Here is an 18,211-nt window from a genome sequence, read left to right as displayed (position 1 = left end):
TGGCCAAGATGGATCCCGCAGACATGGAGCACTTCCGCTCGGCTCTGGCACATCAAGGCCAATTAGTCGGTGGTCACGAGAAGACTCTCCAAGGCATCATGGAGGCCATATCGGTTCTATCTGCTGGCATAGACGCTCTAAACCAACAACTTGCCAGCACCTCCTCTCACCCGCCACCAGAGGTCGGTATGTCCCCACACACCTTAGACACACCTAATGGCGCAGCTGCACACGCACCTGTGTCTCATCAGCCGCGAGAGCCAAATATCCCTCACCCCTCTCGCTTTTCTGGAGACTCGGACTCCTGCAACCAGTTCTTACACCAGTGTTCTCTCGTGCTTGACCAGCAGCCCACCACGTACTCCTCGGACCAATCTAAGGTAGCGTTCATAATGAGTTTACTCTCGGGTAGAGCCGCTACGTGGGCTATGGTTGCGAGCACGTCTATGCCTGCCCTACGCACCTCCTTACCTATGTTCCTTGAAGAAATTAGACGTGTGTTTCATCATCCCATTCGGGGAATGGAAGCAGCTAATCAACTACTAGATATGAAGCAGAGAGGACGCCCGGTGGCGGACTTTTCTATTGACTTCCGAGTGCTTGCTGTACATAGAGAGTGGGTATCCCGATACCGTCCTCCGAAGTATTTTTCGCAAGGCACTCGATGCACACATTAAGGATGAGTTGGTGGCCAAGGACAACACTACTTCCCTCAACGGCCTTATTAACTTGGCCATTGAGTTAGAGAACCGCATAAAGGAAAGGGTGTGAGAGTACGCCAAGGAGGGATACTACGGCAGGGTGTCAATCCCTGTGTCGACAAGGATACCATTACCACCTCCGGAGGGACAGACGCTCGAACCAGGGATCGGGGACGCTGTGGCCGTACTGCCAGAGGTTCCCATGCAACTTGGAGGATGACGCCTCGCCGCCGAGGAAAGAGCACGTCGGCGCAAGCTGGACCTCTGCCTCTACTGCGGTAATCCGGGGCATCGACTCCTCCAATGCCCCATTCGACCCCATCGTCACTAGGGATCGACTCCTGGATCAGCAGCGGAGCTGAAGCCCAAATCCAGGAGCAACCAACCGGTTCCGGAGGACAGTCCAGCCATGGGGAGCTGTGAGTCTCTCCAGAACTCAGCCACTACAGCGGAGGAGGTTCCCTTCAAGAGACTTCTAATTAAGGGAGTAGTCATAAATAAGGGTAGAAGCATTGACATAGTCGCCCTTATTGACTCGGGCACTGATGACTGTTTCTTGGACACAGCGTTTGTTCTCAAAAATAATATCAGTATGATTAAGTTGCCTGCTAGTAAAGAGGTCTGGTCTTTGGATAGGCGCTTCCTGGCGGCCATTACACACCAAACCGAACCGCTTATTCTCCATCTCTCCGGTAACCACTCCAAAACCATCCGTTTTTACGTCATGCCCTCCCAGTCCGCGCCACTAGTTCTGGGGCTAACCTGGCTTAAGCTTCACAACCCACTCATAGATTGGAACAAGTTGCACGTCTCCAGTTGGAGCCCTTTTTGTCATGCTAATTGCCTCCGTTCGGCTCGATCCGATGTTCCCCCTTCCATTTCTCCAGAGGAAGAAATAGATCTTACAGGGATTCCTAGCGAATACCACGACTTAAAGCAAGTGTTCAGCAAGGATCGTGCTCAAACACTTCCCCCTCATCGACCGTACGACTGCGCCATAGAATTACTGCCTAACGCCACCTTTCCGAGCGCCAAATTGTATAACATTTCCGCTCCAGAACAAAAAGCCCTCAAGGAATATATATCCTCTTCCCTAGCAGCCGGTCTTATTCGACCCTCTTCCTCGCCACTTGGGGCGGGTTTTTTCTTTGTTGCCAAGAAGGACAAATCCCTACGGCCCTGTATTGATTACCGGGGGCTCAATAGCATTACTGTCCGCAATAGTTACTCCTTGCCGCTCATGGATTCTGCCTTTTCCGCCTTACACTCTGCACGCATTTTCTCCAAATTAGATCTCCGCAACGCCTATCATCTGGTACGCATTAAGGATGGAGATGAGTGGAAGACCGCGTTTAACACACCGCTGGGGCATTTCGAATATCTGGTTATGCCTTTTGGTCTCACGAACGCCCCGGCGGTGTTCCAAAACCTCATTAATGACGTCCTCAGCGACATGATAAATCAATTCTGTTTCGTATATCTAGATGACATACTTATCTTTTCCAGGAATCTTCAAGACCACATCACTCATGTCCGACTAGTTCTCAAGCGATTAATGGAAAATAGGCTCTACGTGAAGGCAGAGAAGTGCGACTTTCACGCCACTTTGGTGCCATTTCTGGGGTACATTGTGGAGAAGGGTCAACTGCGTGCCGATCCTGCCAAGATCCAGGCGGTGGTCGAGTGGCCTACTCCTAAATCAAGGAAGCACTTGCAGAGGTTCCTCGGGTTCGCCAACTTCTACAGACGATTCATACGTAATTTCAGCAGCAAAGCAGGACCTCTGACTAGGCTTACATCACCTAAGATTCCGTTTGTATGGACCCCAGAGGCTAATTCTGCGTTTAACACACTCAAAACCTTGTTTACATCCGCTCCGGTTCTGGTACATCCTGATCCTAACTTACAATTTTCTGTTGAGGTTGACGCTTCTGATACGGGAGTGGGAGCCGTGCTGTCCCAGCGATCCCCGGTCGACCAGAGACTGCATCCCTGCGCCTTCTTCTCGCGTCGCCTCACACAGGCTGAAGGGAACTACGATGTGGGCAACAGGGAGCTGTTGGCCATCGTTCTCGCGCTGCGGGAGTGGCGGCACTGGCTGGAGGGCGCAGTTCATCCTTTTATAGTTATCACCGACCACAAGAACTTGTCCTACATCAGAACCGCATAGAGACTTAATGCCAGACAAGCCCGTTGGTCACTGTTCCTAACACGCTTCAATTTCTCCATCACCTACAGACCCGGATCACACAATATTAAACCCGACGCCCTGTCCAGAGTCTTCAGTTCCACGGAGGAGGGAACAGCGCCGGAAACCATCATACCTGTGGCCCGGGTGTTAGGCGCAGTTCGGTGGGAGGTGGAGAAGAAGGTGTCGGAGGCAACTGAAGGGGAGGAGCCTCCAGAGGGTTGTCCGGCTGGAACCAGACGAACTCAGCTGGCATTGGCGCAGAGGTTTTGGTGGCCCTCCATGGCGGCGGATGTAAAGGAGTTCGTCGCGGCCTGCTCTGTCTGCGCCAGAAATAAGTCGTCGAATCGACCTCCGGCGGGCTTGTTACAACCGTTGCCCATCCCGACCCGTCCCTGGTCACATATAGCGATGGAATTCGTTACTGGACTACCCCCTTCCAGAGGAAACACCACAATTCTGAACATTGTTGACCGGTTTTCCAAGATGGTACATTTTATAGCGTTACCTGGACTACCTACTTCACTGGACACAGCTCGACTCTTGGTGAGACATGTCTTCCGCATCCACGGCATTCCACTCAATATTGTTTCCGACAGAGGACCCCAATTCACTTCCAAGGTGTGGAAGTCCTTCTGCAAGTTACTCGGGGCATCGGTGAGCCTATCGTCCGGTCACCATCCACAGACCAACGGCCAGACAGAGCGAGCCAACCAGGACCTCGAGGCGGCCTTACGCTGCGTCTGCCACCGACACCCGTCATCCTGGTCCATCCACCTCCCCTGGGTGGAATACGCGCATAACACTCGTCAGCTTGGCCACAGGTATGTCACCCTTCAAAGTCGCTAATGGATACCAGCCTCCTCTTTTTCCGTCTCAGGAGGCAGAAGTGTCGGTGCCATCGGTCCAAATCCACCTACGCCGCGCCCGAAGAGTATGGCGAGAGACAGTAGCCGCGCTGAACCGCATGGCGGACCGCAATCGACGCCTGGCCGACCGCCACAGAATTCCGGCACCCGTCTACCAGGTCGGCCAGGAAGTCTGGTTGTCATCCAGGGACTTACCATTGGCCGGAACCAGCCGGAAGCTGGCACCCAGATTTGTGGGACCGTACAAGATCGACTCCATCATTAGTCCCTCCTCCGTCAGACTTAAACTACCACCAGCACTCAAGGTACACCCGGTTTTCCATGTCTCCTGCCTCAAGCCTGTGTCCTCCAGTCACCTGTGCCCCCCGGTCGAGTCGCCTCCTCCGCCGCGCCTGATCGATGGCCATCCAGCATACACAGTGAAGGCCATCTTGGACTCCCGAAGGAGGGGCAGAGGATTCCAGTACCTGGTCGACTGGGAGGGTTACGGCCCTGAGGAGCGTTCTTGGGTCTCCCGCTCCCTTATCTTGGACCCGTCACTCATAAGCGACTTCCACCGTCTCCATCCTAACAAGCCAGGTAAGCCGCCAGGAGGCGTCTTATGAGGGGGGGACATACTGTCACGCTTTGCTTGTCGCTCTGCTGCCGCCTGTCTGCCATTTGTCCGCAGTGCACCTCAGCCGGCGTGGGCGGAGACGCCGGAGCGCACCTGCGGGCAATCTGCAATCTGGACTCCTCTTAAGCAAGGCAGCAGCGTCTGTTCAGTGCCAGATTGTACTTCCTGACCTCCCGTTCCTTGCTACCGCTCAGTCCGGCTCCACTACCCTTACCCTGCTTTCTGGCCCTTTACCTGTGCTTGTGCTTACCTGCTCTGTACTGCTTTAGTGTTTTCCTGTTGGTTTGCCTTCAGCGTTTTCTGTTGTTACTTCTAGTTTTTTTTCCTGACAGCCTTATGCTGTCAGTGTTTTATGTTTGTTACCCGAAGTGGATTTTCCTTTGTTTGTACTTTACCTGTTTGGATACTTTTTGTTATTAAACTTTATTTTGTATTACGAAGTCGCCCTAGTCTTGCGTTGGGATCCTATTTTTCCTGCTGTGGCATCCGCCACTCCTGACAAATGATCCAAAACATACCAGCAAGTCCACCTCTGAATGGTTGAAGGAAAAACTAAATTAAGACTTTGGAGTGGCCTAGTCTAAGTCCTGTCCAGAATCCTATTGAGATGCTGTGGCATGATCTTAAATAGGTGGTTCATGCTCGAAAACCCTCCAATTTGGCTGAATTACAACAATTCTGCAAAGATGAGCGGGCCAAAATTCCTCCACAGCGCTGTAAAAGACTCATTGCAAGTTGTCGCAAGTTGTTGCCACGAAAGGGGGCCCAACCAGTTATTGGGTTTAGGGGCAATCACTTTTTCCACACCACTGTACACACAAGCAGTCTCAGAGGAGCGACCAACAATTTGGAGTCATAGTGTGGTTATTAAAAATTCAGTGATAGCTAAGGTTAATAGGTGAACATTGCCAGATTGCTATCATTGACTGACAACAAACATAACTTGGTGCGTGTGCGTGTGTTACGTTGGCGGAACTTACTGTAATACTTACATACGTTTGAATGTTGGCGGCTGGAGCAACATACATGCAGTCCCTTTTAATTAGACTTGAGTCACACCAAAGACAACTTCTCAAGACATGGTTATATCAAACAGCGCACAGACAGCGACTGTGTGCTCACTAGTGTGCTCACCCGATACAACCTTTTACTCCCGATACAATACCGATAAAGCAGCTTTAAATATCGTCCTATACAGATATTCCATCCATCCGTTTTCTATGCCGCTTGTCCTTACTAGGGCCGTGGCCAATACTAATATTGAAGGCCAATCTCAACACAAATCTTTAATATTTTATGTCATTGTAACCATTTTGTTTTCAAGATGCTGTTTCCGCTTGTTACGTTGCTATGCTAACTGCTGGGCTTCATTTAGTGTAGCATGCTGTATGTTGTGCAGCAGCAGCCAAGCTGGCCATGTGAGATGTGTGACATCACGCAAAGGAGGTTTTGAATGTGTTAAGTGTGTTATAATTTATTATTAAATTCGATTACGAAAGATTTCATTGCATTAATGCCATAGCACATGTGAGTTAATTATAAAATGTGAAAATAGCATAATTTAAAATGTTGTGAATTTGAAATTGTTAGCCAAAAAATATACTATACGATCCTAACTAATTGAAGCACTTTTGTTTTGTAAAATGGAATTCAATTGGCTGTAGGAAGTGTTCAGAGCTGTGAGCAAAGAGACTTGGTTATCTCATGACCAAAGTCGACGCTCACCTGCCATTGCTCTGTCAAACTGTGTTATAGGACACACTGCCATTCAAAGAGGTCTATAATTCACTTGATTGTGTGTGTGATGCATTAAAGCGACAGCATTGTGGAGCTGCATTTCCCCACATCAAGTTATGGACCATCACACAAGACCAGAAGCAAGGCGGATTGTTCCGTATGTAGCCCTGTATAAAATTATCCAACATACAGTGCATGATAGGAAGTTAATTATTGTGATAATGCATTAAAGGAGTTCATAATATTCAAATTGGTTAAAATATATACATCTCATATTTGTATTTGTATTTGTACTTTATTTATCCCACAGCAGGGAAATTCACTTGTTACAGCAGCAGGCAAGATACGCAAGTAAAGAATACAGTGTAAAGAATACATATTGACTACAACATGGTTCAGGTGGTACAGGTGTTGTAGAGCCTGACAGCGGTCGGTATGAAGGACCTGCGGAACCTCTCCTCCTTACACCGTGGGTGTAACAGTCTGCTGCTGAAGGAGCTGCTAAGGGAACCCACAGTGTCATGTAGCGGGTGAGAGGTGTTGTCCATGATGGACGTCAGCTTAGCCAACATCCTTCTCTCCCCCACTTCCTCCACGGAGTCCAGAGGACTGTCCAGGACAGAGCTCGCTCTCCTGATCAGCCTATTGATCCTGCTCCTGTCCCTGTCCGTGCTGCCCCCTCTCCAGCAGCCCACAGCATAGAAGATGGCTGAGGCCACCACAGAGTCATAAAAGGTCCGTAAAAGAGTCCTGCACACACCAAAGGACCTCAGTCTCCTCAGCAGGTGGAGGCGACTCTGGCCCTTCTTGTAGAGGGCGTGGGTGTTGACGGACCAGTCCAGTTTGTTGTTAAGGTGAACACCCAGGAATTTGTAGCTGTCTACCAACCCTATGTCCGCTCCCTGGATGTTCACCGGTGTGAAATGAGATGTTTTCCTCTGGAAGTTAATGATCATCTTCTTTGTCTTGCTGGTGTTGTGTTGCAGCTGGTTAAGCTCACTCCAGCTGACAAAGTCCCTGATGACCGTCCTGTATTCCAGATCGTTCCCCTCTGAAACACAACCCACAATGGCTGTGTCATCGGAGAACTTCTGGATGTGACACTGTGTGGAGTTGTGTGTGAAGTCCGAGGTGTAGAGGGTGAAGAGGAAAGGGGAGAGCACCGTACCCTGAGGGGCACCTGTGCTGCAGAGTACCTTGTCAGACACACAGTGACAGTGACATGATATGTACAGTTTAATAAGTTAAGCTATTTATAGTTCAATAGTTGAATAAATAATGTTTTATAGTCGTTTGCAATATTTGTTATTTGAAAGTGTGGTTAATGTGCAACATGTATTAGTTGTATTTCTAATTTGTTAGTAGCTGTCTGTCAATTATTTCATGTCTGTATTGTCATTGGGTCTCTGTAAATGTGACAGCTAATCCAAAGTGTTTGGGGCAGGACTAAGAGAAAGTGCAGGTTAGACAGAGGGAGCGGGAAGCAGAGAGACATCGTTAAGTAGTAACAAATAAGTATATCATCAAAGGTCGACTACCCATGGTCCTGATATTAATTTCTTGTGAACTGCAAAAGGTGAATATATTATGTAACTACTTGTTGTAGCTGTAAAAGTATGGAAATGTAATGCCATTTAGCAATCGCTAGTTAGCCTAGCAATCGCACATGTGATTAGGCCTTGGTATCACAATTTAGCATCCGGCTAAAGCTAATGCTAATTCGACATGATGTAGTGTTTCATGGTAGCTCAATGGAGTTTATGTGCTTAAAGGAGATGATGCTTTCCGGGTGGATGGGCACTGCTGTTCTGCTGTGCTGCTGAACTGTGTTCTTGCCCTGTTTGCTGTATTTCGGATATGATTCTGCGCTGTGCCTGCTGAGTGATGCTGCTCTGCCTTGCCTTGCTGTTGGATGCTAAGTGTGCTAACATCAAAGAGAACATCTGAAGACTGCATATCCACACGTTATCGATATCCCTAACCAGTCATAAGGATTCGTGAGTACCCAATTGACTTATTGTGCACGTGCTTTTATTTTGTGCTGTTCTTGAGTGAAGTAGCCATTTTGGTTTGTAGGCCTCACTGCACCCAAGCAACGACACAGGCCTGCAACTGGTTGAACTAAGTTTGAACTGAGTTTAAACAAGGAAACTAAATAGTGGTACTGTTTGGACATTTGAGTTATTATTGTGCTTTATTTTTGCTCACTTTATTGTGACCAAGAGATCATTTGAAAGACTCAGAACATATAAATTACTCTGGTATTTTATTTGGGAAAATTTATTTGACAATTTGGACATCTTTTATTTAAAATTTATTCTTTTCATCAGAAAGGGTCATTTTGAATTTTGGGTGTAAATATTGTAAATAAATTTATGTTCATCTGTTATATTTAAAATACAGTTGTGGAGGTCTTTATTACAATTGGACAGAAATATACATTGCAAATTATTGTGTACAAAACACACAAACTCAGGCCCAGTCTTACTGTATTAATCACTCCAGTATTTATAAATTAACTACATGAGACCTGGGTTACACGTAGATGACAAGAATAAAAACAACTAGATGAGAATAAAAACAACATTAGCGCAACATGGGACATCCTACACAGTATTATAAGGAATGTTTCTATGAAAGCTGATTAGGCTCGATATTTTACAGATGGAAATGCCAAAAATGATGACATGAACGAGGTAGTTGAAAGGTTCAGTAACTACTTGGTAAATATTGGACCAAACTTGGTCAGCAGACTAGGGAATTAAATTATAGACAGGAATCCCAACTCTATGTTCCTCACTGATGTGAAAAAAACAAGACATCAAAAACCTCAACGAATTGTAATGGAGTTGAAACAATAAAAAGGGTTATTCATGAGCTCGCATAACCACTGACTTGCAGTATAACAGTAATTTGTCATTTCAGACTGTTATATTTGCAAACAAAAGGAATATAGCTAAAACAGTAGCAGTTTTCAAAAATGGAGGCAAACATCAATTCCCAAACTACCGACCAGTTTCCTTATTACCACAATTTCGTAAAATCACTGAAAAGCTATTAGATAAATTTATTAATAACAATGAATTGCTCACAGAAAGCCAAAATGGATCAAAATAAATGAGGAAATTACCAATGCTATAGACCACAGAAAGTGACCAGCGACAATATTCGTGGCTTTAACGAAAGCATTTGATAAAATTAATCACAATATCCTAATTAAAAAATTAGAAAGGCACGGAACCAAAGGGTTTGTTTTGAGCTGGGTAAAAGGTACTTAGCAAACAGGAAGTAATACAGTATGTGACGCAAGGACAGTATACATCTGCAAGCTTAAATATATCGGGCGGCGTACCCCAGCGCTCAATACTGGGCACAACACTGTTCAACCTATACATTAATGACATCTGTAAAGTCACGAAATAAAGTCACAGCAAATAAAAAAAAGTCACAGATGAAATGACAATACTAAAAAGATGGTTTGATAAAAACAGACTATCCCTGAACCTAAGTAGAACTAAAATAATGCTAATTAGTAATAGCAGAAGGACATTTATGTACAAATTGACGGTGTGGACATTAAGAGGGTGAATGAAAATACATTTCTGGGGGTCATAATAGATGATGATATGAGCCGGAAATCTCATATTAAAAGTATACAACATAAAGTGGCAAGAAATACCTCAGTACTGGATGAAGCAAAACTGTTTTGGACCAAATATCACTCCATACTCCCTATTGCTCTCTGGTGTACCATATCTGACTTATTGTGTGGAGATATGGGGAAATAACTATACTTCACTTCACTTTCTAAAAACTAAAAAAAAAGTGTCAGTTAGGAAAATGATAATGTCGTTTACAGAGAACATACTGTACACAATTTGAAGATCTGGTAGACTTTCAAACTAAAATTATACATAAAGCAAACAAAAGTCTGCTACCCAAAAAACGTAATACAATTCTTCTCAACAAGAGAGGAGTAAAACAGTGATAACACTTAAAACTTAAAACACTTGTATGCAACTACAATACTAAAACCCTTCAGCATATTAGTATGTGGAATCAAGGAACGGATTGAGTAAAAAACTCTAACAATGCACTAAAATGAGCGATTTAAAGAGAGTACAAACAGTTGATGTTTACAATGTACACGGAAGAAGAGTTCTGAACCACCGTGTACATATAGTGCTATGGCTAATCATTCTTGGAGTTTCTCTTAACTCTTCCTTTCTTAGGACTTCTTGAAGTATTATACTGTATTGTTTACACTAACTCATCATCCAACTACATTTCTGTCAATTATTAACCTTTTCATCAGTTATTATTACAATATATATTTATTAGTGCTGTCAATCGATTAAAAAAATAATCGGGTTAATCACATGTCTACTCCATGATTAATCATTATTAATCACACATTTACCTGGGGCTTAATTAAGTAGCCTTTACTTACAATTACTACAATTTACTACATTTTAAACTTTAACAGTTATACACATAAAGACAATAAAATGTCTTCATTTGCTGAGCATTTGCTGCGTGACACACAGCAAGTGCTGCCATCATATTTTGAGCACTATCTGTCCCTACAGTGTTAACCTTGTCTATTATCCCCCACTTCTTAGCAACATCAAGAAACTGACGAGCACATGCTTTTGAAATCATCTTGGCTGTTAGATTCTTTCATAGGAGAGACACTGTTGTCTGAGATTTCTTCAGTGGGATGCAATCATGATCCTCCTTGTGATCTTTAAGGCAGTGGCCTAGTGGGAGTGAAATGTGCACAAAAAGTCTGAGTTTTTCCATTCCAAGCAAGGTTTGCACACAGAGGAGACGTCTTCACTCAAATTCAGTGCCAGGTGCTGTCCTGGGATGGATGGATGAATGTTCCAAGAGCAGGACCACTATGAGGAGCGCCTAAAGAAACTTTTCATCAGCCTCTCCGCGGGCCTTCGTCCCCTCAATTACAGAAAAGGGTCTTTCCTCCGATTTCATTACACCTAGCGCAAATGAGTGCAGCCTCCAACTATCATCAATCAGAAGTGCTGTTACCTTGAGGTGGTTATGATTGCTTACTGCTGTCCAGTGGTCTCCTGCCAGTGCAACAAATGTGGTTTTGGCCCGCTTGTCCAACTTTGTTGCTTTTTCAGTTCCATACAGTTCATGAATTCTTGTGACGACAGTTCCCCTTGAAGGTGTTCTATATAATGGACTACCTGTGGCTATCTGTATGAGGTTGTGAAGCCCCTCGTCTTCAACTACGTTGATGCGTCTGCTGTCTCTGGCAACCCATTCAGTAACTGCACTATTTAACCTAGTTGTTGTCTTTTTGTTAAATCCGAGCCTGGTGCACTCTGCCGTGTAGCTTGATGATCACGGCTTGATCCCACGTTGTTAGCATCCTTGCTAACATTAGTAAAGCTATGCTTTTCCCGAAGGTGGTGCTACTGACTCTTGGATGAAAATCGAGGGAAAGGCTTCTTGAGACGTCATCTGTACTTCTGTGAAGAAGGTGTCGGACGTTTCGCTCCTCATCCGAAGAGCTTCGTCAGCGAAACTGAAATTTCCCGTGAAGCAAACCTGGGTCTTCTCCTCATTCATCGCTGCCGGCTGCATGTGCCCCGCCTTTCAACTCGAGGAACGCAAACATCTGTGCAGGAGGACTACGGGGTGACGTTGGAATTAAATTGCGTTATTTTTTTAATGCGTTAAGATTTTCAGATTAACCACAGGCGTTCACAATTTTTTTTTGACAGCCTTAATATTTATTATTATTTATTACGACCTGCAACCCTAGTGAGGATAAGCAGCATAGAAGATGCATAGATGGATGTTGTATCATTTATTAACAGTGATTATAAACCTTGACTCCTACTGTACCACATTTATATACTTCCTTATCATTTTCCTATGTATTTTAAAATTGGCAAAGACTACATTTGGAATACAGGAAGTGAACAAATGTATTGCAATTGATGTGAAACAGAGAGGGGGTTGGATTGAATAAGCTTTGCTTCCTCCTACTCCTTTTTCGGCATATGGAACTGGGAATTGTACTATGGATGTATTCCAATGTAACAAACTGTATGCATGTTCAAAATAAATTAAACCATTACCATAGGCGAATGATCAGACACATTGGCATCAATTGGCTTACCTTGTGACAAGCAGTTGTCCACATTTTACAGACTAAGTTTTGAATCTCGTGGTAATAAGGGACAAAGGGGCTGAGTCCCCCATTTGTGCTTAAGTGTTTTTCTACGTGCTTGGACTTACTCATGTTTCTCTTATTTGTATTATCCCAACCTGACAGGTGTCATCGTGGTGATGTGAGCGCTTGGATATACGCAACATACACTTGTTCCTGGTGGGATGTGAATAGTAACCCCGTACATTAGTTAATGTCACTTGTTATTTAGTGCAGTGACCCTGAACATCTGTGTGATGTTATGAGTTGTGTTTAGTCCAACTGTTGCAGTGAATGTGTCAGAATGGGCGTTGGGTATGTGTGCGTGTGTGCGCGTTGGTATATCCGGATTATGGGGACTTTTTATCGGTTTACATACTTACATTTTGGGGACAGTACCGAATTATGAGGACACCCCTGGTGTCCCCGTAATTCAAACAGTGTAGAAGCACTTAGGAGGTCTTTGTGAAGCACATATCTCTTTTTCTCGGTATGTCCTCACAACCTGGTTCACTTGACATTTTGTGTGTCCAGCGACTCTTCCATACACTGGAAAATTTAGACGCCCACACACGTTTTCCCGCCTTTCACACACGTTTTCCCGCCGTTCACACACAAAATGAGCTCCACTCATTGGCTAACCACCCACGGTCACTGATTGGCTGAGCTGGACGTCAGTCAGCGTCAGCTTTGGGTTCTGATCGACGATTGGCTGAGCTGGACGTCAGTCAGCGTCGGGTTCTGATCGGCGATTGGCTGAGCTGGAAGTCCCTCTAACAGTGTGGAAGCCATTGTGAGGAAATGAGCACAGAGGCACCTGATTTAATGTGCAGGTAAGTGACAATGCACAATATTTCGGTAGGGGATTTTAATGCAGTAGGTCTGTAAAACTAAGCAAGGTCCGACACCAACACGAGGTACCGTGCCTGCTCCTCCAACTAGCACCGATGTCGGCTGCTAGCTACACCTGTGGAGCAGACAGACATGCCCAGAACTTGACGGGCCAAGCTACCTAAAACGATCTATTTTTCAACTATAATAGTCTGTTTGTTACTGACAGTGTCATCAGGAGAGTTAAGAAACATGCTGTTAACATTTCTGCTAAATTGTTTTAGAGCTGTATGACGATGTAAAGTAATGTTTTCTCTCATACTGTGAATCTCTAATCTTAACTGTAGTGCCACTCAGAGTTTTAGTCATATCGACACTACCAGATAATGTTTGGACATGGATATATATTATTAAAGCAAATATGACAGAAAGAAGGATGAGGAGGAGGAGAAAGAGTCCTGAGCAGGATGCTGTGGATCATATCCTACAAGCAAGAGACAAACCCTTCCTAGAGGGAAAATTTATCAACACATTTAAAGGTAGGTGTTCATCATAATCTCATTACAGTCCCTCTAGTTAAACTAATTATATATATATATACTGTATATATATGTGTATGTGTATATATATATATATATATATATATATATATATATATACAACACACACACACACACACACACACACACAGTCGTGCTCAAAATGATTCATACCCTTGGTAATTCTTGTGATTTTTTTCATTTAGTCATGAAATGCATGCAGTTTTTCAAGTTTTTGAGTCAGTTATAGGTGAATAACAATTTAAATAATGAAAACAATACAAAATTCAAAGAAATCTTCATTTTAGGGGTATTTTATTGATGGATTCCCAAAAAATGCCATGTTCAAAATGATTCAGACCTTCGTCCATTGTCTTCCTTCAATAGTCAATAGCATAGCCTTTGTTCTTTATCACTGCTTCGAGACGATTCTTGTTCGTGTCCACAAGCTTCCTGCATGTCTCCTGTGGGATGTTGGCCCATTCTTCCTTGGCAAAAGCCTCAAGCTGGGTCAGGTTGGTCAGTTTCTGAGCCATCACTCTTGTCTTCAAGTGATGCAACAAGTTTTCAATGGGTTTTAGGTCAGGACTTTGACTTGGCCATTCCAGGACGTTGAGATCATTGTCCTTGAACCATTTCTTCACTACCTTGGCGGTGTGTTTAGGGTCATTGTCTTGCTGGTACATCCAGTTGTGGCCAAGCTGGAGTTTCTCAGCAGACTGCTTCACATTTTTGTCAAGGATCCTGATGTATTCCTCCTTTTACATGATTCCTTGGACCTTGATGAGATTCCCTGTGCTGCTGGAGGAAAAACATCCCCACAGCATTATGTTTCCGCCATCATACTTGACAGTGGGCACAGTGTTCTTTTGCCTGAAAGCTTCTCCTTTCTTCTTCCAGACATATTGATCATCCATATGGCCAAATAACTCCAACTTTATCTCATCAGACAACACAATAGTTGACCAGAAGCTGGGACCTTGCTTCAGATGACATCTAGAACAGGCCAGGCGAGCTTCCAGATGTTTCTTCTCTTGCACTGAGGAGGTGCAGGACTTGCTCGATGCTGGACCGTGACACCTTTGTCCTTCCCTGGTCTAGTGTTTTAATTAGGGCCTTGTTTAAGGTCTGTGGGTTCTTGTTGACCTCTCAGCGGATGTTCTGCCAAGTTTGGGCGACACCTCACGCTTCCCGCCACGCCCACTGAGGTTATTAGCAGTGTTGAACCTCTTGTGCTTGTTGATGATGCTCTGAACGCTTGCCACAGGGACATCATACTGCTTGGAAATGGCCTTGTAACCCTTTCCTTCACTGTGGGCACATACAAGACCCTGATAGAGGTCCTTGCTGAGCTCCTCCTTCTTGACCATGATGACCAGAAATTGAGAATGACCTGAACACTTTTCCCCTATTGATACTCTTCTGGAAAGAAGTCTTATTTAGTTTTTAGATGAGTGTTTAACATTTGGCCAACAATATTAAGGTGTTTTTTGTTCCATTGTGACACCTTGAAGTAACTACTGGAGAAACATTACCACATTTGGCACATTTTATTTGAAATATTGCCAGGGGTATGAATAATTTTGAACATGGCGTTTTTTGGGAATCCATCAATAAAATACCCATGAAATAAAGATTTTCTTGAATTTTGTATTGTCATTCTTTCAATTGTTGTTCACATACACTGACATGCAAACTTGAAAAAATGCATTCATTTATTCATTAAATGAAAAAAATCACAAGAATTAGCAAGGGTATGAATAATTTTGAGCACGACTGTATATATATTTTAAATGAGTAATTATGCTCATCTATCTGTACTACCTGCAGTAGAGACAGTGCTCTACTGACAGCGCTGTCTAGACAGCGACAGCAAAACCCTGAGCACTTATGTCCTTGCGTTTTTTAAATACAGTCAAACTTGTCTATAGCGGCCACTAGAGGGAGTCTGCAAAAGTGGCCGCTATAGACAGGTGGCCTCTATAGACAGGTTGGCGTCCAGTTTGAATGTTGACCAGTAGAGGAAAAAAGGGAAAATAATAATAATAATGTTGACCAGTAGATGGCACTGCGGACTGCTGATAAAAGTTGTACAGCACTACTAGGCTTGTTATTATCATGGTTCATGGTTTTAATCCTGAACATGCATGAGTCAAACAGGAGCACATCACATAGTACAATTCACAATTTTGCATGTCCAAAAAGGAGTAGGAAGAAGCAAAGCTTATTTAATCCTACCCCTCATCAGTTTCACATCAGTTGCAATACATTTATTCACCTCTTGTTCTTCCAAGTGTACTTTGTAGGTCTACATGACAATGTAGTGCAATCATAGTCAAGGTTTTTACTTACTAAAAGGAAGCTAGAGGCTTAATAATAACTGATAACTGATAAAATACTTCAGTTAAGTACAACCGAACTCAGTTTTGCTCCCGCTGCCGCATGCATGCTAGCATATGTTTTTTTTTTTATTGTAGTGTCGCTGGGAGCACGTCCTGTTCCCAGCCTACTTTGCGGTAATGTTTTGGTGCAAATGCTCTTAAAGTTACATGTTTGACCAGGAAATAGCAAGCTCAAAAGAAGACGGCTTTTTTATGTGGAACAACTGACAGTTTGTGTGGATCTTGTGAATGATTGTGACTGAGCTAGGACTCAGTAATTAAAGTCTACACACGACGGCTTCATTGATTGAAAAACAAAACTTTTTCGTGCATGAATCTTCTACTTGAGTCGGTAATTTGGCTGCTATATGCAGGTCAGATATTGACCAAGGGAGACAAAATGGGTGGCTACTGGCTGCATTGGACAGGTGACTGCTATACACAGGGTCTATAACATGTAAATTTGCTGGGGAGGGATTTTTCAGTGGCTGCTATAGGCAGGTGGCCCTTCTATAAAGGTGGCCGCTAAGACAGGTTTGACTGTATGTTTATATGTTGTTCTCATTCTTTTTATTGTTACATAAATAGTGTTTGCTTCTTAATAGTTGAGTTTAGGTTAATGTTTTCATTCTTCTCTTTAGGGAGAGGTGTGTTTACACAGGAGTATATTGAACCAAAAAGTTTTGTGGTGGAGTACCGTGGAGTTTTGTCTCTGAGTAAAGCCCACGATGACAAAAACAACAACTATTTGTTTGATTTCAAGTTGAACGGGCAGCACTATTGGTAAGTTTGCTGCATGTTAGCCACTACATGTCCAACTGTGCTAAAGCTGGGCCAGATCAACTTCAGGGCTAAAACCATGTTTAAACCCGGACAAACTGAGGTCTAAACCAAGATATATAAACCTAAATCACATCTAAACATTAAACATAATCCTCTCTCATTACAAAAGTACACATTTAAACTACCATAACATATGTTTACTTTTACAGCAGTCCAAAAATGTAGTAGAGTAGAATACCTGCATGTAGAGATACCTGCTTTGAAAAGTAGTGAAGTAAAAGTACTCATCTTAAAATGTACTTTCTGAAAAGTAAAAATACCTAAAATTTGTACTTTTTTACTTGTACATGTACTTTTGACTTAGTTACTGTCCACCACTCCTTCTAATTACTTTGTTCCAGACGTTTTAAGGCTTGTCTCGATGCAGTTTCTCTTATCATTCATATACTCTGAATCATATACTCTCAATCTCAAATTCTGCTGGGGTATGTGAACTTATGAGTACAACTGTACTTGGACATAGCAGAATGGATGTGCAACTTATTATCAGTCATCTCCCTTCGCTCTCAAAATTGTCGATATTGTGGTAGGCTAAATGACTAGACTATAGCTTTCTAACAAAACAAAATGCTATTAATGTTTTACATGAAACTAAGGTTGGAGTACACTGAAGTTTTATCCCTTATGACATTTTGAATAATTTAATTTAATCCTAATGTAAAATTTTAAGTTTTGTCTCGTCTATTTGTCCCACAGCATAGATGCTTTGAAAGAAGATGGAACGCTTGGGCGACTAGTAAATGATCACATCAATCCGAACTGCAAAATGAAAAAAAATAATGCTAAAAGGAAGGCCACACTTGCCTGTTTGCTTTGAAAGAAATATTTCCAGGCGAAGAAATAACCTATAACTATGGTGATTCCCCTTGGCCATGGTGTTCAAAGGTGGGTTCAGGTTTTATATTTCCTTATAATCAGTGTTTACATAATGTAATATTGTCAATGTTCCATGTTTTGAGTGGTCATGGAGATGTTATTGGTGTTTGAAAAGGCGTGGGCAAGTTTGTCACAGTTAACATCCTAGCTCCTTTCCTTACAAGAAACTGCAGACACCGAGTTGTAATGTTGCTCCTCTCTTGTTGCCACACAGTTCCTATATATGGGCAAACCACAGGCGCCACTTTGAGAAACCTTCATACATGTTGAACAGACATTCGTAGACGTTTGAAAATGACTTGCATTTCCTCTCTTCATTTGCAGGCACACTGTAAAGAACCACGTACAACACAGTCAGAGAAAAAGTTGTCCACCTCAGCACAGGAGCAAAAGGCAAGCTTTCAGAGTTACATTACAGGCTCATGACTCCCGGTTTCTGCTTTCTT

The 18,211-nt window shown here is 43.5% G+C and overlaps 1 protein-coding gene and 1 long non-coding RNA gene across 4 annotated transcripts in view; one reads left to right on the top strand and one right to left on the bottom strand.

Annotated features, from left to right (window-relative positions):
* Positions 1-18,211, bottom strand: part of cckbra (cholecystokinin B receptor a) — a 76,071-nt gene that overhangs the window by 11,034 nt on the left and 46,826 nt on the right. The gene's annotated exons all lie outside the window — the stretch shown is intronic.
* On the top strand, positions 13,065-18,159 carry LOC129192756 (uncharacterized). 2 transcript variants are annotated; one of them, XR_008573486.1, is made up of 5 exons: positions 13,065-13,128; positions 13,474-13,665; positions 16,688-16,829; positions 17,586-17,774; positions 18,090-18,159. It is a non-coding gene; the product is annotated as an uncharacterized LOC129192756 (long non-coding RNA). The 2 variants fall into 2 exon arrangements; XR_008573484.1 differs by having other exon boundaries at positions 13,088-13,665.

The sequence above is a fragment of the Dunckerocampus dactyliophorus genome, chromosome 1 (genome assembly GCF_027744805.1).
Source record: "Dunckerocampus dactyliophorus isolate RoL2022-P2 chromosome 1, RoL_Ddac_1.1, whole genome shotgun sequence".
Lineage (NCBI taxonomy): Eukaryota > Metazoa > Chordata > Actinopteri > Syngnathiformes > Syngnathidae > Dunckerocampus > Dunckerocampus dactyliophorus.
This window is presented reverse-complemented; position numbering and strand designations above follow the sequence as displayed.